The sequence below is a fragment of the Nannospalax galili genome, unplaced genomic scaffold, assembly GCF_000622305.1.
Source record: "Nannospalax galili isolate Female #2095 unplaced genomic scaffold, S.galili_v1.0 scaffold7, whole genome shotgun sequence".
Classification (NCBI taxonomy): Eukaryota; Metazoa; Chordata; class Mammalia; order Rodentia; family Spalacidae; genus Nannospalax; species Nannospalax galili.
In genome coordinates, this window is record NW_008359081.1 from 206,099 (window position 1) to 215,011 (window position 8,913).

Here is an 8,913-nt window from a genome sequence, read left to right on the forward strand (position 1 = left end):
ACATGCACCATCTCTATTCTGTCTCTCTACCTCCGGGTACATATGTCTGTCTGTCTGTCTGTCTGTCTGTCTGACTGACTATATCATTGAAATCATATCATCTGTCTAGACTCTGTATATGAGAGAAAACACAAATGCCTTTGTTTATTTTCCTGTTGCCGTGATAAAACACCTGACAAAATCAACTTAAGAGAGAAAGCATAGTTCCAGGGTACAGTCCTTCACTGCAGGGAAGTCAAGGCAGCAAGAACTTGAAGCAGCTCTTCATATCCCACCCACAGTCAAGAGCAGAGAGTGATGAATTAATGCATGCACGCCAGTGCTCAGCTCACTCTTTTTAAAAAAAAAATGTTTTATTGAATTTTGGGGTATTTCATATAGAAAATCATATACATGCCCCCTTCCCCTTTGGCACCCTCCCATAGGCCCCACCCCACGCACACATTGGAGTTCTTATATTCTGTCATTTTTGTTAAGGCCTTTCATGTGAAGTTAGTGTCCCCAGATGTCCCTCAGTGCAATTCATCCACTGGGATCTAGTCAGTCAGTCTAGAGTCCCTCCCTTTAAGAAGATCAGCTCTTCCTCACCCAGCAGTAATCAGCTGCCAACAATTCTTCGACTAAGATTGGGGCAAGCAGTTCATTTCCACAGTTCTGTGCTGGGTTATTGTCTGCTTAAGTTTGCATGGGTCTTGTGCATGCTGACACCATTGCTGGAGGTTCATGAGAGGAGCCTGCAAGATTATTTCCATATGATCATGCACCTTCTCCCTGGCTCTTTCAATCTTTCCATCCCCTCTTCTGCAATGGTCCCTGAGCTATGGGTGGGTGGATTTTAATAGAGGAATCCTGTCCAAGGACCTACACTCTGCAGACTCTTATTCTCTGTGTTTTGGCCATTTGTGACTTTTTGCATTCCTGGCCCTCTGTTTCATGAGGGAGCTTCATGGATGAAAACTGAAGGATGCATTAGTGTTCCTCTCACCCCTTGTTCTATGTTTCCTGGGCCTTAGGTGTAGAGGTTGCATCCTAGATGTGCTAATTAGACTTGGGAAATTCACAGACAATCTGTATGTGACCAGTTGTGAAACTCTAATTATCTCTGTCTCTTGAAAAAGAAGCTTCTTTTATTGGTGGTGATTGGGATACTTGTCCATAAATTTAAGGATCCATAAAAAGCACATAGTAAGAAATTACATTTGTCTAGGGATGTGACAGCCTTGGGGTTTTCTCTAAGATCTATGACCTCTCCATCTATGTGTATTTGGCTAAGTTTACAGTACCAGACTTGACTTTCCTCCCACTGAGTGGGCTTTAAGTTCAATTAGGTAGCTGTTTCTACCAGCTCCGTTGCTCCAAATCCTGTGTCTGAAGTATGTTCTGTCTTCAGAAATAGGGTTTTACCATCAAGTTCTGGGAGGCAATGAAGGGCTGTGGCAATAACCTGTGCAATTTTGGGAGTCTTTTGAACTACCCTGGTGAACAACTCAAAGGAAGTTTTCTCCTGTCTGGCACTGTTTCTTGCTATGTTGCCTTCAGCAATACTCACAGACTAATATAGAGATATTGTATGTGTAATTTTTCAGTAGGTTTTTAGACTGATACCATCCCCTCTGTTTTTTATACTAGTGAGGCATTATTTATCTCTCCTCTTTCTCTCCCTGTCTTTATCCTCCCTCCCCACCTTCCCCACTTAAAGTGTTCCCATTTTCCCCATATCTCCCTTGATAATTTCTGCCTGTTGTGGTCCCACCTCTCCTGAGTACCTTCTTCCCCTTTATTCCCATAGTTCTTTGTATAGCCCTCCTTTTCCCTCTCCTATTTAACTACCCTCCTTTTTTGTCTTTTTGAGACAGGGTCTCCCTGTAGCCCTAGCTGTCCTGGAACTCACTATGTAGACCAGGCTGGCCTTGAACACACAGAGATCTGCCTGCCTCTGCCTCCCGAGTGCTGGGATTAAAAGTGTGTGCCACCATGCCCGGCTACCCTCTTTTTACACATGCCTCCCTTAGTAGCACCTGTCTCCTACTATTCTTCTCTCTCAGGTTCCTTCTTTCCCTTTATCTCCCTGGTTCCCTTCCATTTTCCTGATTCCTGCTTTTACATCAGGATATGTACTCACTTATAAGGATTTGGTACTAGAATACACAAATGACTGAGAACATACATCTTTTGTTTTTCTGAGTCTGTTACTTCATTTAGTATAACAGTTTCTAGATCCATCCATTTACCTGCAAATTTCATTATTTCATCTTTCTTTACTGCTGAGTAGAATTCCACTGTGTAAATGTACCACATTTTCATTAACCACTCGTCAGTTGAGGGGCACTTAGGTTGCTTCCATCTCTGAGCTATTGTGAAAAGAGCAGCAACAAACATGGTTGTACAAGTATCTCTGCAGTACGAAGAGTCCTTTGGGTATATACCAAGGAGTGGTATAACCAGATCATATGGTAGGTTCATTTTTAGGTTTTTAAGAGTTCTCCACACTGACTTCCATAGGGGTTGCACAAGTTTGCAATCCTACCAACAGTGAATGAGCATTCCCCTATCCCCACATCCTCTCCAGCATTTGGTAGCATTTGTTCTCTTGAGCTCAGCCAGTCTGTCTGGGGTAAGATGAAATGTTAAGGTGGTTTTAATTTGCATTTCTCTAATTATAACAATGTTGAACACTTTTAAAGATGTTTCTTATCCATATTTATTTCTCGTTTTGAGGACTCTCTGTTTAGATCTTTAGTCCGTCTTTTAATTGGGTCATTTGTTTTCTTGATTCTTTGTTTTTTTGAGTTCTTTACATATTCTGGATGTTAAACCTCTGTCAGATGTGTCATTGGTGAAGATTTTTTTTCCCACTCAGTGGGTTTTCTCTTCACTTTCTTGGTTGTTTCTTCTGCTATACAGAAGCTTTGTAGCTTAATGAGGTCCCATTTGCTGATTGTTGACCTTAATTCCTGAGCAACTGGTGTCCAATTTAGAAAGTCCTTTCCTACACCTATATCTTGTAGGTTACTGCCAAATTTTTCTTCTAAAAGTTTCAGAGTTTCAAGTTTCACACTGAGGTCTTTGATCCATTTGGAGTTGACTTTTGTGCTAGGTAAAGCATAAGGATCTAGTTTCATTCTCCTACAAACGGAGATCCAGTTTCACCAGCACCATTTGTTGAAGATGCTGCCTTTCCCCCGTTGTGTGTTCTTGGCACCTTTGTCAAATATCAGGTGGCTGAAATTATATGAACTCATGTTTGGGTCCTCAATGATGTTCCATTGATCTATGTGTCTATTTTGGTGCCAGTACCATGCTGTTTTTATGACCATAGCTCTGTAGTATACTTTGAGATCTGGTATAGTAATCCCCGCAGCATTGCTCTTGTGCTCAGGGTTGCATTGGCTATCCAGGGTCTTTTGTGCTTCCATATGAATTTAAGGATGATTTTTCTAATTCTGTGAAATATTTCATGGGGATTTTGATTGGGAGTGCATTGAATCTATATATTGCTTTTGGTAGGATGGTCATTTTCACAATATTAATTCTCCCAATCATGAGCATGGGAGGTCCTTCCATCCTCTGGCGTCTTCCTCAATCTCTTTCTTTAAAGATTTAAATTTTTTGTTGTAATGATCGTTGATGTCTTTGGTCAGATTTATTCTGAGAGTTTTCTTTTTTTCTGAGACTAATGTGAATGGGAGGGTTTCCCTGTACTCCTCTTCTCTGATTGTTTGTTATTGGTATATATAGCAGGCTACTGATTTTTGTAGATTGATTTTATAACCTGCCACTTTACTGAAAGTGTTAATCAGTTCTAGAAGTTTTCTGGTGGAATTTTTGGGATCTCTTAGGTATAGTATCATATCATCTGCCAAAAGGAATAATTTGGCCTCTTCTTTAGCAATTAGTACTCCTTTAATTTCCTTCTGTTGTCTTGTTGCTCTAGCAAAAGTTTCAAGGACTATTCTGAAAAGGAGTGGAGATAGTGGACATTCTTGTCTGGTTCCTGATTTTAATAGGAGTGCTTCAAGTTTTTATTTTTCCCATTTAGAATGATGGTGGCTATGGATTTGTTGTATATAGCTTTAATTATGTTGAGGTATGTGCCTTCCTGTTCAGTTCTCTTTAGGACTTTTACCATGAATGCATGCTGAATTTTGTCAAAGATCTCTTTTGAGATGACCATGGGATTTCTGTCTTTGACTTGTGTATATTGAACCATCTCTGCATCTCTGGAATAAAGCCTACTTGATATAGTGGATGATCTTTTTGATGTGTATCTGTATGCAGTTTGCAAGTATTTTGTTGAGAAATTTTCCATCTATGTTCATTAAGGATATGGGTCTATAGTTTACTTTTTTGGTTTTATCTTTACCTGGTTTTGTTATTAGACTGATGCTGGCTTCATAGAAGGAATTTGGGAGTTCTCCCTCTATTTCTATCTTTTTGGTTGCAGATCTCCTTTAAATGTCTGATGGAATTTTCCTTCTGTTTCCACCTTTTTGATTGCAGATCTTCTTTAAATGTCTGGTAGAATTCTGCTGTAAATCCATCTGGATCTGGACTTTTGTAGTTGCAAGCTTTTGTATTACTCTTTCAATTTATTTATATGTTATGGGTCTGTTTAAACTGTTGATCTCTTCTTAGTTTAGCTTCAGTGGTTCCCATGATTTTGGCTATCCATCCATTTCTTTTAGATTTTCAAATTTAATAGAATATAGGTTTTTAAAGTATTCCCTTATAGTGTTCTGTATCTTTTGGGTGTCTGTTCTGATGTTTCCCCTTTCATCTCTGATTTTGTTGACTTGGACTTGCTCTTCCTTTCTTTTGGTTAACTGGGCTAAGGGTCTGTCTATCTTGTTTAGCTTTTCAAAGAACCAGCACTTAGATTCATTGATTCTTTGTATTGTTTTCTTTGCTTCTATTTCATTAATTTCTGCTCTGATTTTTGTTATTTCTTCTCGTCTGCTGGGTTTGGGTTTAATTTGTTCTTGCCTTTCCAGATTCTTGAGTTGCAATGTTGTCATTTATTTGTGCTCTTTCTGATTTTTTAATGCAGGCACTTACAGCTATAAAGTTCCCTCTTAGAATTGCTTTAAAGTGGCCAGACGTGGTGGCACATGCCTTTAATCCCAGCACTCAGGAGGCAGAGGCAGGCGGATCTCTGTGAGTTCAAGGCCAGCCTGGTCTACATAGTGAGTTCCAGGACAGCTGGTGCTACAGGGAGACTCTGACTCAAAAAGACAAAAACAAAAGAATTGCTTTAAAGTGTGCCAGAGGTTTTGTTGTGTTGTATTGTCCTTTTTGTTTAATTTCAGGAATACTTTTATTTCTTTCTTAATTTCTTCTTTGACCCATTGATCATTCAGGAGTGTATTGTTTAATCTCCAAGAGTTCATGTAGTTACTAGGGCTTCTTCTGATGTTGATTTTAAGCTTTATTGCATTATGGTATGGTCTGATAGAATGCATGGAGTTATTTCAATTTTTTTTTGTATTTGTTGAGGTTTGTTTTGTGCCCCAGTATGCAGTCAGTTTTTAAGAAAGTTCCATGGGGTGCTGAATAGAAAGTGTACTCTTTGGTGCTTGCAACGAATATGCCGTAGATGTCTGCTACATCCATTTAACGTATGGTGTCATTTAATTCCGATGTCTCTCTTTTTATTCTTTGTCCGGTTGACCTGTCTAATGGAGACAGTGGAGTACTGAAGTCCCCTACTACTACTGAGTTGGGGTTTAATCTGTGTCTCAAAGTCCTGTGGTACTGTTTTGATGAAGTTGGGTGCATCAGAGTTTGGTGCATATATATTCATGACTGTAATATCTTCTTGGTTAATTATTCTTTGATCAGAATGAAGTGACCCTCTTTATCTCTTCTGATTAGTTTTAGCTTGAAGTCTATTTTGTCAGATATTAGAATTGCAAACCCTGCTTGTTTCTTAGTGCCATTTGCTTGGAATATTCTTTTCCATCCTTTCACCTTAAGGTAGTGCTTGTCCTCGAAGGAGATGGGGTTTTTTTTCAGACAACAAAAGGATGGATTTTGTTTATTAATCCATTCAACTAGCCTGTGTCTTTTGATTGGGGAATTCAGTCCATTGATATTTAAAGTTATGATTGAAACATGTGTATTGGTTGCCGTCATTTTGATTACTGTTTGCATTCTTTCTCTAATTTTGTGTTTCTACAATTACACCTCCATTTAGTTTCTTTCTGTTGCCCCTGGGATATAGTTGTTCCTTTCCCCATTCTTTGTATTGCTTCAAGTATTCTCTGAAGGGCTGGTTTTGTGGACATGTATTCTTTCATCCTATTTGTATCGTGGCATATTTTTCTTTCCCCTTCATCTATAATAGACATTTTTTCTGGGTAAAGTATTCTGGTTGGCATCTATGGTCGTTTAAAACTGGGAATACTTTGGTCCAGGCTCTTCTGGCTTTCATATTTTGTATTGATAAGTCAGCTGTAATTCTGATGGGTTTTCCTTTATATGTGTGTTGTTTTTCTTTTGCAGCTTTCAGTATTATCCTTTTGTTTCTGTACATTTAGTGTTTTTACTATGATATGCCATGAGTAGTTTCTTTTCTGGTCCTGCCTATTTAGTGTTCTATGTGCTTCTTGTATTCGTTTATGGGCACGTCTTTCCTTAATTTTGGGAAATTCTCTTCTGCAGACATGTTGAGGATCTAGTCCATACTATTAACAGGAAATGCTTCTTCTTCTTCTATGCCTATGATGTGTAGATTTGGCCTTTTCATGGTGGCCCACATTTCCTGCATGTTCCATTCTTGTGGATTTTTTAAAAATTTTGACCTCCCTCTGCTTCCCTGGGCCTGCACAACCCACCAGCCTCTTTCCTGGACACCAGGGCTGACCTCAGGCCCGGAACCACCACTGCTTCCTGATCCTTTGCATCCAGACAAACCCAGTTCCTTCTCGCTGTCACCAGGAGCCCTCTGGGCCTGGTCCTGCCCTCACCTCCCTCTCCTGGGCTGCACAACCAACCAGCCTCTTTCTTGGACACCAGGGCTGACATCTAGGCCCGGAACCACCATTGCTTCCTGATCCCTTGAATCCAGAAGAACCCAGTTCTTTTTCATGGTCACCAGGAGCCCTCTGGGCCTAGTCCGGCCCTCACCTCCCTCTGCTTCCGTGGGCCTTCACAACCCGCCAGCCTCTCTCCTGGTCCACAGGAGCCCTTGGGGCCTCTTCCCACCCCCATCTCCCTTTGCATTTCTGAGTGGCACGGCCACCAGCTGCCCAAGACCAGCAGCCTTCCTGGGCCCTGCTCCCAGGCCAGTGGCAATGGTCCAGACTCAATGATGTCCATGAGGGACACTATGGAGTACCCCGCCCTGCAGGACCCTGTTGGAGTGAGAGTTGGACTGCTGTCTACAAACCAGATCAGGGTTGAGTCAGAGAAAATGGGGCCACTTTAAATGGGGAAACCACGGTGGAAGCGTTAGACAATGCGAAAGATAAATAGTGCCTAGCTAGTTTTAAAAAAACCAGAGGGAATCATATTAGTCCAACAACCTACTGACAAATTATACATACAACTAGCTCAAGGAACATAATATAGGTCAAGGTTTATCTAAGAACCTTTGGTCTTTGCCCAAGCTTTATCTACATAGCACATGGTAATTAAAAGTACCAGACTGGTGGAACTAACCTTCTTGGATGTTAAACAGCCATACTTTGAGGCCCATACTAATCTGATCAGAGGGACTTAAAGGACAGTTTTTGCTCCTTGCCTTCAAGGTCAACTAAGTTCCAGGTGACTATGGAGCATCTTTCAAAATGTCCTGTAACTGTGGTAAGTCACCTGTCCTCTTGATCAAGGAGGCCGTGGAGACCCCACCAGATGGACATGAACCAGTGTCCAGTCTACAAAAAGGAGGGTCAACACAGAGGAAACATTTCCTCCATGCTTCCAAGTGAACCCAGCCACAGTAAAGCAGGAACTTTGACTTATTTTCACATAGATGGAACTGGTAAAAGGAGCCAGGCACTCCTCCTAAGCCCATGTGACCCCTGAGGAACAGATCCTCAAATGACCTTAAGAATAAAAATACATTGGTTTATCTGGGCCAACTGCATGGTCTTAAAAACCCAATAGGAAAGTATAACCAGACATTAAGGGATCAATATAATTCTTTAAGAGTCCATGTGTATAGCTAAAGGCTACATAACAATGCCATACAGGAGATACCTTCCTTTGAGTTGGTGGCCAGGGTGGCCCAAGAGATTCCCAGAGAGTAACCCAGCATAGAACTGGAAAAATGAATAGCAGACCCCACTCTTATCTAAAGGAATATTGGCAACTGATTGCTGCTAGATGAAGAAGAGCTGATCTTCCTAAAACAGGGAACTATAAATAGACTGACTAGATTCAGTAGATGGACAAGTACTGGGGAACAGCTGGGGGCAATGACAACACAGTGGACAGTAACAGGGATGACAGAGTATATGGCCTCCAATGGGGGTGGGAAGCTATGGGAGGGTGCCATTTGGGAAGCAGGTATAAACATAAATAAGATTGTTTGGGATATTCTGCTTGAAATACACAAAAAATCAATATAAATAAATTTTAAAAAATCTTTTGGGCTGGAGAGATGGCTCAGCAGTTAAGAACACTGGCTGTTCTTACAGAACACCTGGGTTCAAATCCCAGCACCCACATGGCAGCTAACAACTGTCATTAAATCCAGTTCCAGGGGATCCAACAGCCTCTTCTGTTGTCAGAGGGCATTGTACAACATGGGTGCACTTATTTACATGCAGGCAATACACACATATACATAAAAAAGTAAATAAAATATTTTTTAAAAAATCTTTAAACCAAAAAATATATTTTGTATATTTTCATATAAAGTTTATATAAAATATACATAACATATATTTTATATCCTTTTATATATAAAAG